Genomic DNA, 16,020 nt, shown 5'->3' on the forward strand with positions numbered 1-16,020 from the left:
AGGACGGGAGCTCGTGGGAGCAGCCGTGTCCACAGGGTGGCACTCCAAACAGAGAGACAGATCCGCTGCTGGGATTTGGGACAGGCTGCACTGGGACTGGCTCTGTTTTGGGGCGGTTACCATCATTTCCCGACCGCGTTTCACCTTTGCAACAACAGTCGCTACCAGGAAGCAGTAAACATCCGACTTCAAACACAAGAGCAATCCTAGGATTTTTCCTAAGTTGCTTTCGTAAGAGTAATCAAAGATGCACGACTGCTGCTTCAACTGTTTTACAAGAGAAATATGTTTGACCTTCAGGAGAATTAATGGCATTTTTGGCAGATGTCTTTCTCGGGTGTTTAAGTGGTACAATGTGTTTTGGAGGTGCAGGGGCAGAGCAGACCACTCTTTTTCCAGTCGGTCATTTTCCTACAATAAATTTCGATGCATACTTTCGGTTATCTCAGGCTGCACTTTGGGATCTGGTTTCATTTACTGAGCCTGGCTGGTTTCATGTGCAGCCATTGAGCACTGCCAGTACGAGTTCCTGCTGCCCATTCATTAGGGGCATGAAGTTCCACTGCTTTTTAAATCCACCAGAGTGACCTTTTGTTTTAAAATCTCTGTCAGCGGAGGAACGAGGGACAAATACCGAGGAAAAATATTTCCCACTGCTCCAGTTCCCATCTGGAAATGGGGAAAGGCATTTTGCTGATAGCAGAGCTAGTGAAGTGAGAGAAGGATAGCACTGCTTCTCTTCAGCCAGTGATGGTGAGGGTTTCCAGATGCCACAGCCCCTCACTGCTGTCCCATGGCACTCCTGCCATTCCTAGTGCAGTCAGAAGCACATGGAATAGCTTAGTGAATGTGCAGTGAAGACCAATCTGAGAACAGTTGCTTCTTCATCCAGAAAAAATGGTTACTGGATGGTAAATTGTGTTACAGGAAGGAAAAATACTGGGGCTCCAGAGTTGGAGTTTCCATTCTCTGCCTGTACTTCTTATTTGACTTGTACCTGTTTTTTTCAGTATGTAAAATTGGCACAGCATATTTACAGTCAGTCCTGGAACTTTCCTGGTACTTGCAAGTTGCCTTAACAGCTTTGGGCAGAAGGAGACTAGATGACTTCCAGTGGTCCTTTCCAACATGCTCCTTCATGTGCAATCTAAACCTGCCTCCCTGGTGGTGGTGCTTTAGTGTCTGCATTGGTCTTGCTGCACTTTTTTTCCTTAGTGAGAAACTTCTGCATCTTCCCAGAGCAACATGCAAGCCCTGCAGAGCAGAAAATACTTCCTAGAGGCGAGGTTGACTGTCCCGTAACAGTGGGTTGAATCCTAGATTTTCTGACAGTTTTCCCACACAATGAATGCTTAAAAAACTAGAGCAAGGCCTGGATTAATCTAATATTGTTTTGGATACCTGACTAAGGTACTCAAGTTAGGAGTGCAGATTACTTACTGCCCTTTCTTTCAAGAAAGAGAAATAAGTATCTCCAAAGGACACATTTCAAGCCAGTAGAAGTCAGTGATTCAAAGCCAGGGTAGATGCTTGCAGTCCAAAGGAATTAATCTGGACCCAAATACCCTAATGGAATATCATCCTGGCCAGCAAAGAAACCTTATTTTCATTAGGGTCTGCATTTCTCCATTTAGTTATCAGTCTCTTGAAAGACACAAATTGCCACTGATTCCACAGGCTTCTGCTTTCAGCTGAACACTTCTTTTAAGTGGGTGTATGTCTGTGCTTCAAAGAACCTCATTGTCTTAATATAAAAATAGTGTGACATACAGCTTGACTGATAGAATAAAATTATAGGTTTAGTTCTTGGACAGATAATTTAGTCTTAGAATGTGAAGAGTATTTTTCTCAGAGTGCAGGATCAGAAGCAAAATGAAAACAAAAAGTAGACTTCGTGCTCTTTAGTATTTATAGATGACTTTTAGTTCTTTCTAAGGTTTTTAAATGTCATACATATTTAACATACAATGTGTCAGTGTATCATCATTCTAAAGTGCGTTCCTTCGCATAGGGAACATGAACTTTATTTAATAGAACATGTCCTACTTGCACAGCAGAAAGGACAAGAAGGTCCTTTCCCAGGTGAATAGGCATCCCACCAGTACTTACAGCCCATGTCACTCATGGAGTCACTGCCTGGACATGGTGCCACACTGCACCATCACCAGACTCCAGCCACTGGGAGCAGTGAATTCCCACCTGCAGAGCTCTGGGTGAGAACATCCAGCATCAGCCCCGAGGCCACTAAACAAACCCAACACTTGCCAAGATGGTAGGGTGGGGTGGTGCTTTTTCAAGTGATCACAATTCAGGCTGTTCACAGCCCTGGCATCCTGAACTGCTCCCACGTGCTCGCTGGGGAGCTGACAAGAGGCCAGAAACGTTTTGTCCCAGTTGACACCAGGGATGGCACAAGCAGGCTGGGCTTCCACCATCTCCCTGACCTACAGGCAACAGCCATGACAAATACTGAGCGTGTCCTGGCACCTGGAAGGGAACCTGGGTGGTTCAGGCCTCTCAAAGAGGTGGCACAGAGGGACAACCTCCCTAAGGATGTGGCAGAGTCCTCATCCCTGGAGCTTTTCAAGATACCGTTGGACAGGGCACTACATAATCTCATCTAGGCCCCCTTTCCCGTGACAGGTTGTACCAGACAACATTCAAAGGTCCCTTCCACCCTGAGCTGTTCTACAATTCTGGGTGCTCAGGTCCTCACCTAGGAAGACATTAGTATTCCCTCTCTCTTGCCTGGAGTTCTCTGACACAGTCATATCCCCCAGCCCATTCTGGAGTGTTTGATGGCAGGGAAATGTAAGGAGCACATGTGATCTTCATGCTGAGGATGCCTAAATATAAGCATTTTTATGGCTTCCTTAGCAGCTTCACTTGAGTGGTGAGCAGGAGAATGAGAACCCACAGAAGAGTTGTCCTGTAGCTGGACACACCCTTGAAACCTTCCCTGCAGAACTGCTCTTTCTCCATGCACAGGAGCAGCTCAGTGGCTGCCACACCAGCAAGGTCAAGGTTTTTTGACTGGAGTCTTGCTTCTTTAAGCAATTTGCTTTATGCTTTAACAATTGCCATGAAAAAGGCACTTAAAGCTGCCTTCTTGACTTAATAAGCCCATAAGGCAAAAGTCCAACCCACAGGAAGTCTAAAATTTCTGAGGTTGTGAAATATGATGGTAAAACTGCTAAAATGAATTGGTCACAAATATTTCTTCCCTGTTTTTTCCTAATCTCAGCAGTTGAGTGGAAAAGGTTTAGGTTCCAGGTCTGTCTGTAAATGACCTCAGTGCTCCATTGAAAAGTTGAGTTAAACTGAACCCAACCTGGCTTCATTACCTGGCTGCTTCTTGTACTGGAAGAGCAAAGAGATATATTTAGCTTTGTCCTGCTTTTAAATTATAGCTTTGCATCTCCATGCAGCATTTTTGCCTTCCTGCCTGACAGCTGCCACGCCTTACTCTACTAAATCACTAGCCCACTATTTGCTTTTTCACTGTAAATCACCTTGAGAGACTTGGAGAGACACTATATAAAACTAAATTGATTTGAAATGGCTCTTAAGACAGTCTCCATATGCCATTATAGTTTATATTTGGACTCAGCTGAGTACTAAAAACGTTACTGAACAGGATGTCTAATGTGGATTGTTATCCCCATTAAAATACTTCACAGAATATGAAGAACAGCAACAGCATTAGTTTTCTTATCTGAATTCCTGTCCGGTCTCCTTTCCTCCAGGAAATGCACAGAATAAAGGCCATGTTTGCACTTTCTTTGCTGAAAGAGGTTAGCTGGGCACAGCAATAACCTCCTTACTCCAGTCTAAGGCTAGCAATGGGTATTTTGATAAGCAAAAATATGTCTTTGTTTTTATGAACAATTATAGGATAAGGAAGGGAGGGAAAGGTCCCCTGAAAGGGACACTGGCTGATCAGCAGTGCCTGGCCTGGCTAAAACATGCTCTTCACTTAAATCAGTTCTTTATGGAGAAGAAAACATCTATGTAATATGGGTGAGATGAAACTAAAATGACATATGAGCCCACACAGCTGAGTCGGGCTCCTGCTCCCAGACACCCTCTCTCAGCTCTGTGCATCACCAGAGGATTGGTTTTGCACACCACTGCTTTAATCTTGACAACAAGGATCTTTGCCTTTTGTTGCTTTCTCCTTGAGATTTCTTTCCCCCTTCTTATTTTCACCACCAAAATAAATGCAAACTTCAGCAGTTGTGCTTTTTGGGTGAGTCATCTTGGCTGATCACTAAATCCTTGCATCTCCCAGAAGGAAAGTATCACATCTTAATGGTTCTGGCTGAAACCTGGAAGGGCAGGTCATACCGTACCAAGAATTGGATTCAAGTACTGAGACCTTTTCCTCTAACTGTTTAGTTTTACTAAAAGCCTTCTAGGGAACATGTTATAATTAGTTTTTGGAATGGCCAAAACAAAAGCTGAATGTCACTCCGAGGGGAAGCACTGAAAGATAGAAACATTAAGCTTCTGTAAAGCAATCTGCAGAGTTTAATACGAGGCAGAAGCTTTGTGTTTTGAAAGGTGAGCCTTCAGGGACTGTTTTCTACCTCGTTACCTTTCTCCTACAAATTCAGCTTATATCACTTATATCCAGAGAGTCTGTCCCCCTGTAAGCTTATTACCTTGCTGATAAAAGGCCAACACAATATCGCTTTTCGCTGGCTACAGTGGATGGTCCCTAAAGACTTTGTCCAAGAGTTATCTCCACAGATAGTTTTCAAATTTTTCTAAACCCTGTGCATTTCATTAATGCCCCAGTTGGAGTAGGCAATGAATGAAGTGCCTGTCTGAGCACAGTGTGTTACGTGGACTCGGGATGGGCTAGAATTATTTACTTGCTCAAAGCTTTATTCACTGTGTCCTTTGGGTTCCTATTAGGAGACTTTTCAGGATGCTAAATACTTAAGTAGAGATCCTGGCACGGCTTGAGCCAGGGAGAATTTTGCCATTTAATTAATTACCCTGGGACTTCACCCTTTGCCTCGATGGATTTCTCATCTCCCCTTTCTATTGACTTCACTACTCTAGGAGCAGCATTTCAGGCAGGGATGATAGCATTACTTAGGCCTGTGCTTTGCAGCTCACATAATCGATACGTAATCCAGTCTCCAGAGAAATCAATGCATAATTTTGTTGTTGTTGCCGAGACAGCACGATCAATATCTCCACTGATCACTATGTCTTCTTAGTCCAGCAAAGTACCTTCTCACTGTGCTTTCTGAATAAGCTCATCTTTCCCAAGTTCAATTCTGGGAAAGTATCTGAGCAGCAGAACGGCAACCTTGTTACTCACATTAATGCTTTCTAGTCAGAATTTGTTTTAATAAGCGTTTGTCTGTCACTGGGGCTAGGCTGTAATATAGTGTGGCAGAGGAATCTGAAAAATCACAGGGCTGCCTTGATTAGGAGTCCCTTTGCTGTGGTCTCAGGCAAAAAGGCATTTTCTCACGGTTTGCTCAAGTCCTGTTTCCTCATCCTTTACCCACTGTTTATAATACAAATGTTAGTTAACTAAACACTTACTGAGGGCTTCTGTCTCCTGCAATGGTGCCAAACTGCAGAAGAGCCTATGGAAACAACACGGAGCCTGCCCTGTCCCGAGGATGCTGCCCAGGTCCTTGGGAGTCCCATGTCCTGTTCTTTAGGCTCACAGAGGGCTGCATTTGCAATACATTTGCTCAGACTGGTTGAAAGTTTAGACCAGAGTCGTTAACTCCACTGGGTTTATGCTAATTAGTGCTATTAGTCGAAGCTCTGCTTTTCCTTGTTGCTTTGGAGAGGTTACACTCTCTGGTTCACGTGCTCCTTAACTGTTTGTCATTTGTGGTCAGGAAAAGCATTGGGATGCTTTGGCCATTGGACAGAAGCCTTCTGGCTTCCCTGTGTTTGCTGGAATTACTCTGACTTGACCCTTTAGAAAATGGAAACTTGCTTCTGCTAATTGATGTCAACCACACAAATAAACCTGGCTTACAGCTGTGTGCTGAGGCAGGGCAGGCCCCCCAGGCTGCTCCAGCTCCGCTCCCAGACCTGCCAGGGCATCTAAAAGGACACTGCAAATAAACCAGGGCATCCAAGAGGACACTGCAAATGAAGAGCTGTCTGCTCAGGATTATCTGGGAACAGGAAGGATGTACTTGTCTGCCCTTGGCTAATGAATATGCTCATTATAGTTTCCTCCTCTCCATTTCAGGGGTCGTTTGTTCCCTATCCCTTCTGCATACCCCTCACAATTTACCCTTTAGTTTGTAGGGATTACCCAGTGGCCAGGGCAGTTAATTCTAACAGCCTTTAAGGTCCATTCAGCTTCCCCAGAAACAGCTTCTTCTGCCTGAAAACTTTACCCACGTGGGGAAAAAAAGGAATCAGCCTTTTCCAGCTGTCTGGAACACTGGCTTGCAGAAAATCCAGAAATCTGCAGGAGATGGCTTTTGTGTGCTTGCACAGAATGACATTAAAATAGACCTCTGGTGAGTCCAGCCTCTTAAGCTCCCAGCACACATATTGCAGCCTTGGAGGCATCTGGATTGGAGAGATGACGTGGCTCTTTCTGCCCACTGGCTACAGGGAGCCTGGGAAGACTCCGAGTGTCTCAGCTTTTAGATGATAAAGTGTGATGAGGTGAATTCCATGCTGGTGTAATGCAGAAAACATTAAATTACATTGCATGGCATATCCACACAGGTTTCTGTGCAGGATTTCTCAATGCTACGGAGCCCTTTGAAGACCTGACCTCCCCAACCCTTCCATCCCTGCCTGTGACTGCAGCAACTTTCCCTGGTTGGTTCACTTTCAGATTTCTTAAGCTAAAAACATAATGGGTCAACAAATGTCTCCTGAGCTCAGGATCCATTGTGTTAAACTCAGAAGCAGTAACAGGGAACTACATGCTTGATCCCAACAAAGAAGAGAATGAAGAGGCACATGATGAGAATGGAAGTAAAACACAGCTTATTTCTCACCTAATTCCCTTGTAACAGGAAATTAGAATTCTGGAAAAACATCTGTAGGCTTCAGGATCTGAGTAGCCTCACAACGACAGGGCCAGGCAAATTCAGATGAGATGCCTGAGGCTGACACCTTTGACTGGGATGATGCAACTAGAAGAATCACTAAGCTGATAATGTTAGAGTGTGCTGTTTTAACTTGGGACCAGGAATCACGGGGTTACCATAGGGAGTGCTTTAAATTTCATGGAAAACAAATGTATTTCCATTCCTTAAAATGTCACTAGATAACTGTAAAAAATAAGATTTAAAAACCAATTCTTTTGATTACAAATTGGATTAGACATAACCAGCATATTTAAGTTGTGGATATGTGGCACTTCCAAGTTGTTCATGTGTAATATTTTTTCCCGGTACCGCCACAACACTTAAAAAAGTCACTTTTACCTGCATGCCAAGCCTCAGCTTGTATGTTAATTTATTATTTTTTGATCAAGTCAGACTCTGACCCGAGTCAAAAATCAAGCATATAGCGATTTTATTATCGTGGCACAGATGCTGTTTGTCCAACAAGCAAAACTGAGGAAGAGTGGAATATGCCCCTGCAAACAGCATGTCATCCCCTACAATAAATGTCTTCCCCCTCAGTCATTTGCAGATGGCTGTTGCCATATGACTGTTAATGGGCCGTGTGACCCAGGTGATTAGGGAATGCCCTGTTTCCAGCAGTGATTTTGTTTGCTTTCCTGGGTGTTTCCAGTCTTTCCCGGTGCGTGGGCCACTGGTTCCTGCCTGATGTTTGTTTAATTCGCTTCCTAATTCTTCTCCAGACCATCCTGGGTTATCTTTTGGATTTTCGTTTCTTCATTCAAGCGTTTCCTCGGGATTTGACCATTTGCTAATGGGAAAAGACAAAGGCAAATTCTACAGAATCCCCCCACAGCTGGTGGCAGGACAGCCTGGATGAGGCTTCGTGCATGAGCTGCCTCCATGCAAAGCAAACAGCTCGTGGGCTTCAGTCCAAGGATCGCTTGCAAGGGAAGGGTTACTCATGTTTACAGGCTTGTAAGTCTCAGAGGGGTGAATTCAAGCAGGGATCTGTTTGTTTTCCTGCAGGAAAGCCATTCAGTAACGTTGAGGTTGTAAATGAGTGTTTATAGATTTAGGGATTTTTTTTTTTTAATGGAACAAATGACATTTGGTTTACCAGAGGAAGCCAAGTTATGACTGTTGCAATATAAGCTTGCTTGCTAATGTTTAGGCTATCCATCAGTGCAGGAGCATGTTAAAAGGTAGAAAGATTCTGATAAGAGGCTGAACACTGGATGCTCTCCAAACCTATTAAGCACACGTGATGAGAGAAAAAAACTTCCTGGGAACAGAAGCTTTCAGAATGGTCCTGTCATCTTTGTTGCTACTAATAGTGACAATACTGTTGTTTTCCCAGAAAGCTTTATCAAACATCTGACTGCTTGTAGTAATGCACTATAGCCATGGCTCCTCTGGGTTGGTAAAAAAAGTGGTTATGTGACACTTCCAAGGGTTGTGAGTAGCCCAACTTTGGGGCAGGTAGAAAATCCTGCTTCTTTTACTCTGTTTCTAAAACCACCCTCCTCATCCTGCTGTCAGCTACTGGTACATGTTATTTCATCTACTTTCATCCCTTAATCTGTGTGCAAAGTGCTTTTAAGGCAGAAAAAAAAGCAACAAATAAAACACAGTTTCCCTTCCCCCGCTTTAAAGCAAATTTATATGAAACCATTTCAACTGACTGGTTTATGAGCACCCCTCCACCAATAAACCTATTGTCTACAGAAAGGAGGAAAAATGTGTTTCTTTGGCAAAGAAACCTCTATAAGCAGGTTTCTAAAGAATTATTTAAAAAGTATGTGTGGGAAACGACTGGGGTTCAAAGATACTGAAAAATATCCTGCCAAGCACTTCTTGTGAGGCCCAATTTCTCACTAATTGAAGTCAAAAGCATGTCTTCTGTGCTGACCAGTTTAGATCCTTAAAATGAGCTGTACCAAAAAACCCATGGCTGGTTGGGATTGTGGTAAGTGTTTCTATTTAATTGAAGAGTATGAAGTCTGCAGCTGATTCACTGGACTTGCAAAAGAAGATGATGAAGCAACTAAATTTTGTCTCATGGGACAATTTGTTATTTCCAAATTATTTTCTATGGGGCTTTGAGTGTTTAAGCTCTGATCACCTATAGGAGCCAGGAAGAATTTTCTCCTTCTTGATCTAAGCAGTCTTTTCTCTTATTTTGTTGCTCCAAAACTCATGTTGTGGTTATACCCCCCAAATTTCTCTGAATCAAATAAGTCGAGATTCCAAGGAAACCACACTTTGGATTGAAGAGCTTTCTGTAGGAAACATGTTGACTCACACCATTTGCATGGCTGTTGCTTGTTTGCCACTATCAGGAACAGAAACGTGGTTTCCAAAAAGAAGCAGCTACAAAAATGTCTAATGAGAAGAGAAAAAACAAGGTATAGCCAGATAGCAGGCCCTGGACTAACAGGAGCTCCCTGAAAAATATTTCATATACTTCCCATGCACTTATCAGAAAGGAAACCTTGGTGGTTGCAGAGTTTCTCCAAGGAAGGAGAAACTTGTACCCCAGCACCAAAGAGGAAGGAAACCTAGAGAGGAAACTTGTCCTTTTCCTACTGGTGGGTTTGATGAGGCACAAGGGGCACCCTGGGCACACCTGATCAAGTGAGTGGGCCTGAAGCTCCATCAGATCTCCTGCAAGAACTGAGGGGTTGAGCAAGGCCTTTTGTGATGGATCAGCACAACCCCTCCAGGCAGAGGAACACGCTCAGCTGTTTGCTCAGGGCTCTGTTGTCTCCAGTCATTGTGTTTTTCTGTGTGTCAACCTGTGTTTTGATAGTTTAGTAGAATATGAGGGAAAACAGATTTGTCATGACTCCAGATCAGCTTGCAGCTGCCAAACAAACCCCAGAGTTCAGAGGCACTGCTGATTCCCTTCACTGATCTGCCAGCTAAGGGATCCTGCCCTTGGTGCTGAAAATACCATGTGGTCAGAGAACAGGACCAGGTTCAACATCTTCCCTGCCATTGACCCACTCTGTAATCCTGGATGGGGCATTTCATGTCTTTGTCTTCTCCTCCCACTCTCAGGGCTGGTGAGATCAGTTGGCTTTGGAAGCTCTAACTCTCATGACCTGTGTACATAGTGCCTGGCATTACAGGCCCCCATACTTAGGTATCATGTCTACACACTGTCATAATGGATAAATTGCTACTAATAACACAGCTGCCTTCCATGCTCCCCGTCCACCTCACTGCCAATTCCTACATCTGTCATCTCAAAGCAAATATCCTGAAATTATGAAGCCTTTTGCTTTACTGGTTTGCCTCATACAGACCCAAATGACTGTGGTAGGGGGGAAAAAAAAGTAAAAAGAAAATGCAGAAGTTGATGACTTAAAGTGTTGCAGCTGCTCCTGATGTAGAATTGGCTGTTTAGTACAAACAGAGCTAAAACTGAACAGATAAGATCAGACACAGGGCAAGGCAAAAGAATGTTCCAACATATTTGTGCGTAACACCAAAAAGCGTCAGGAGGCTGCATGTGCTGTGACAGTGCTGGGATCCTTTCTCTCACCAGGGACTTCCCAAAATCTACAGCCAAGACACTCTGTCTCCTCCTCCCCTGCTTCCCTCTGCATTTCTCAGTTGGACTTGGTGATCTTGCAGGTCTTTCCCAACCTAAAGCATTCTTGGATTCTCACTGTCAGCCCCTTCGTGCTTCCCCTCTGTCAGTCCCCAGTTGCACAGTCAGAACTTCCCAGGCTGTAAATGGCACTGGATCTGGCGTTGGCCTGCCCCTGACCCCCCAAAGTGGGGAGCTGAGGTGACATCAGGCACCCAGAGTGGCTCCAGATGTCTCCCTGCAGTGGGGAGAGCAGAGCCCACGCTGTGCCCTGCACTGGTGTGTTCCCTGCTCTCAGGGCAGCAGTGCAGACCCCAGTGGAGACACCACAGGCCAGTTCTTGGGGTGAATCTCCTGCCACAAGGAGCAGATAAGCCTTGGAGGTGCAAAGATGCACAATTTTGTGGCCTCTGTTTTGCCTTCCGTTGTCTTTCCCCTTTGAAAATGTGCGTTATCTGAGCACATGAACTTGTCTCTCCCTGATTTTGTGCCTACCAGCATGACTTGCATACATCTACCCAGTCTCCCTTTTCCTAGTAACCTCTCTGCTTACTGTCCTCCTTATGACTCCTTATGAGGGTTTGCCTCAAAGGGCTGAGTCACCCCTGACAGTCACAGCGTTGCTGCCTGTCCTGGTAGCTGCTCCCCCTGCCAGCTGAGCCTTCCTCCAGCATCTGGGGAACGCTGTGACTCTGCAAGAGCACCAGCAGAAACAGCATTGCATGTGTCAGACTTCCCAGCCTGGACACAAACCATTGCTCCCCAGAGCTGCTCTCGGGTCACGGCCGTGTGAGTGCAGATCAAATGCAGAAACACCACAGCTGGAGAAAGGCAGAACCTCCAGGTTTTTGTGTGTGAGCTCTTCCCATCCCATCATGCACCGTCTCACACGAAAGTTCATTTTAGCCTGTTTCTTTCATAGTTTTGAGGGCTCTACTAGTAGCAAATCTGGAGATTTGTGGATAGATTATATGTGGAACGTTGCTGTCAACATCTGAAAATACACACATCATTAAGACAAATGCTTGGAACCAGAGACAGCTCGAGAAAAGTTATGCCCTTGAACTTTTGTCCATTGATGAAACATTTTTAATTGTTTTAAGCTAGTTTGTTGTGGAATGTTTTCATAACCTGAAACATAACATATGCTGCACATTATTTATTTTACGCAAGTGACTTTTAAAATAACTCCTCGTGTTTCAGTGTCGTGGCTGCATGCCTGAAACTTGCCAGGAAAGCAATTGTGTTTATGACAAAAGTTTGCATGAGGTCTGTTCAGTCTAAAGAGTGCAGTGTCCTTCTGGTTCATATGGCTTTTGTAGTGATGAACAGTTGTGCTTTAAGGTACTGTGATGACTCACATCCACTCTGGCAAGAGCTGGTAGAAAATGAAAGCCTGGATTTCTAGGTTTCTGTTCCTTATTCACTAATTGCAAGCTACAGTTGGACTGGTTTGTGGAATCTGAGCACCTCCAGCTTTCGTGTATCTCAGTGAGGCTGCTTTGATTTCATTTAGAGATGATGATCAACCCTTCTGCGAAACACATCTCTTAACCTCCCGTTCGCTGCTCTGTAAAATATTGTGAGATTGCCACCTAGCTCATGAAGACTTAATCAGGCAGTGAAGCTTTAATATTTGCTGGTTCTTAGGTGAAAGGATCTGGGTAAGGATAAAGAATTACCCCGTTCTCTTTCTTGCAAAGTCAGTCTGACTGAACTCGAAGCTCTCCCTTTTTCTGATCAGAAGTTCAGGGTTCTGCAAGCTCTTTCATTTATTGCTGTAGGAGACAGTGACGATGGAGACAAGTGTCCTTGAAGCAGGACTGTTCATTTGCAAAGAAGACACTTATTCCCTTGCTCAGAGCTTCAGGTTTCCTTTGGTGAGCACTCAGCACACAAACTCCCTTCCTCAGCTGTTCTCAGGGCCATGCCATGTGCCTGTGTTTTATGGAGCCCAGTGTTTTGCAAAATCATTTATACAAAGGACTGGGAGAGGGCTCAAGAGCCTCTTGCACTGAACAGAGATCAAATACACTTAGATGATCAACAGATGTCTGAGTGCCCTTGGAGGTCTTTCAGACCTCTGAGAACAGATTCCACAGTATCCATATGCCTGTTCTTCTGCTTCCCTGTGTGAAAATTTTTCTAAAAAAGCCTTCATATCCAATTAAGTGGATTTCTTCACATCATTCCCCCAGTGTAGAGCAGAATATGCAGAATAATTGATCCCTGCCCTCTTTATTAAAACCATTTTTATATTAAAAGACCTGTGTCATGTTTCACCCTTGCTTTTCCAGACTAAACAGATTTAATTCCCCAATGCTTTCCTTTGGGGCTTTTTTTCCCCCGAACATAGTTCTCAACTCTCCAGGCGCTTGGTGCTCTTGTCAGCTCTCTGTAGCTTTCTGAAATGGTGGGTAAGTGTCTTTAGCTGGGGTCTCAACACATCCCTCTCAGTTCCCTTTGTCATTTGGGCACTTTTTCCATGGAAACAGCAGCATTACACACAATAAACCAACTCTGCTCATGCAGGTTTGTGCTGTATGTGCAGAAGTAACTCAGAAGTAACTGAGCACCCTTTTCTTTTTTTTCGCAGATAACCACTAATGCAATTCCTAGTTACATTCTTTTCTTAAAAATTAAGCAAGAGGCATCATAAAACCGAGATGTTGCTTTGCCAGCAAAATATTTATACAAAGGTTTTCAGTTTCTGGTCATAAAGGGGAAGATACAGGAGGTAGGAGATTTTGGTTAAAACCTGGTGAAAGTACTGTGGACTTCTGGACTCTTATTACATTGTGTGGTCAAAGAAGATAACGTGATGAGAGAAATTTTTGTTGTAGGATCAATTTAAGCACTTCTTGTGCTGCCAGAGTCTGGCCATTAATCTGGTTTAGGTTCCATCAGCTTTACCCTGGTGTTACTTAGTTGAGTTGACTGGCATAATTTCTGATTTATGTTATTGTAAAGGAGTTCAAGAATCGCTTTCCTTGCCTTCAGGAAACAGAATAGCCATTAGAGGAAATATGGGACTGTACTTGTTAAAACTCCCCAGTGTTTTGTTTTGAATGCAAGAAAACGTAACTGGTTTCTGCAGGTGTTTCTGAAGAGTTAGCAGAATATTCTTTGTCACAAGCTCAGATGTAATGGTCTTAATTGTGGTGTATTGCTCTCCTAGCTGCCACAGGACATTTAATATGTTGGAAAAGGTGTCTCTGTTCCCCTGTAAAAGCTGAATTTGCTTTTACAGCCATTGCCCATAATGCAGCAGGAGAGTGGTGTTAATAACCATTTCACTGGGGCTGCAGAAATCTTCTGCACCTCTCCAGGGAAGAAGCAACTTTTTCATCTGTAAATGGCCAGAGTGTTACCTTTGGAAACTTTCACTCTTGGGATCCAAATGCTTCCTTGCACTCATAACCTGTGCTGCCTAATTGTTCTCCAGGGGAGCAAAAGTCAGTTGGTGGGTTGGGTTTTGGCTTGTAATTGTTTCTGGCTTTGTTTGAACATTTGAAGGCTGTAGGTATGCACAGTACTCACACAGGGAAAATGGCAGCCATGGCTCTTTAACGGGAGCAGTGGGAACTATGAAGTCTCAAGGAAAATCTCAGGAAGGATCATACAAAGGCTCCCTAGAACCGTGTGCAGGGTTAGAAAGGGTTGGGTATGCTTCTCTCATGCACATGGTGCCCTGAACACAAGGAAGGGCTGCAGAATGACATAAAATGTTTTGCTGGGCCTGTAGAACCTTTGGAAATTATCAGCCTCTGGGAAAAAAAAAAAAAAAAGTGAGGTTTTTTTGGTTATAGAAAATGAAATGGTCTAATAAAGTGTTTGCACTACACTGTAAGGCTTTAGTCCATGTCCAGGATGTCAGTGTGTTATGTCTTTGCCTACCTTGATATTGTTAGCTGGCCCTCAATTTGTTCAGAGGAAGCAAAGATTCAAAGGTCAGCAATGAGTGGTTTTGAAAACCCGAGTGGTGAATGTATCTCCCACAAACTTGGAGAGAGGAATCACAGTTTGTGTCATTCTTAAATAATTCCCACATTGTCTGACCATTTCTTTTTCTCATTCTTCCCCCTGTTCCCTCCAAGAATTGAATTTCTTATTATGAATAAGAGTTAGCTGATGCTTATAATTTTTTTTTTAAATGTACTTTGATCTCAGAGGAAGTTTGATGGATTTAGTACTCTAGTAATGCATCCTGGGCATGATCTTCAACACTAACCTCAAGGCAGCTTACCTTCCATTGGGAAATGAATTCCCATAGGGACATGGAGTTGCCTGGTATGAGTAAGAATCAGATCACTTGGTCTAAATGACTAATTATGCAGTGTAGTACTTAGCTTTTGGATTCCAGCTTTGACCTATAAATGTAGAACAAGTTCTAGATTTAGGTACTAGTAACTTTAGTTACAGGTGTCAGTTTTACTGAAGTGCTGCTCCATTCACCTCAGACAACATTCCTGATTCACAGCAGTACAAAGACTGTGGAGGTCAGTGGTGTTTCAGGACCATGTAAATCAGAGAGATGTTCATCTTGAACTGGATTCACTCAGGCACATACCAGCTTTGGGCTGCAAATGTTACCCACTAAGTACAAAAACTGTACATTAAAGGTATTAATTCATCTATCTCTATCCAAAATCACCTGAAATACTGCTAATCATTAGGCTTTGGTTTATATCTCAGTATTGCTTTAAAAGGCTTTTTTTAAAAATCTGTTTCCCTTCTTCTTTCCCAACAGATTCAATGCTTTAGGACTGGAAAATGGGACTTCTGAGTTTTTTTCCTAGTTCTTTCACTACTTCACTCTTGCCTCTACTTACTCTCTTGAACTAAAACTGGGACTTAGATTTCATCATAGGCATCTGTAGTTAAGGATTTCTGTAAGTTTTCTGGTTTACTGAGACTTGTTCTACAGTTCTCAGTTCCTGTCAGCCTCAGTGGTCAATCAAGCTGAGAATATCTGGCTTTGTCTCAGTCTCCTCAACTTCTAGATGATAACATGGGGGCTTAGCTGCCTCTCAGGAAACTATGAGACTTCTTAATTATTAGTAATCTACTCTGTCTGTGATTAAAAATAGTTGTTCCCTAGATATCTTTTGCTGAGGAAATGGAGGAATATATTGAGGAAATGAGGAAACATTTGGGTGAGGTCAAAGGTATCCCCAGCACGTTCTGCAGATGGTCTGTCAAGGCTGAACAGTGAGGCTGCATTACACAGCATGCACAGACAGTCCTCTAAACCACATTCCTATTTGAAAACATTCAAGTGGAACAAACTTACTTTTTCATGTCACAACCGGGATCAGATTCACATAGCAGCAGCGGGAAGGAAAA

At 43.5% G+C, this 16,020-nt stretch overlaps 1 protein-coding gene across 1 annotated transcript in view; it reads left to right on the forward strand.

Annotated features, from left to right (window-relative positions):
• GRK5 (G protein-coupled receptor kinase 5) overlaps window positions 1-16,020 on the forward strand; it is a 156,501-nt gene that overhangs the window by 107,280 nt on the left and 33,201 nt on the right. The gene's annotated exons all lie outside the window — the stretch shown is intronic.

This window comes from Pipra filicauda, unplaced genomic scaffold (genome assembly GCF_003945595.2).
Source record: "Pipra filicauda isolate LSUMZ 115617 unplaced genomic scaffold, ASM394559v2 scaffold53_size3534045_pilon, whole genome shotgun sequence".
Taxonomy (NCBI): Eukaryota; Metazoa; Chordata; class Aves; order Passeriformes; family Pipridae; genus Pipra; species Pipra filicauda.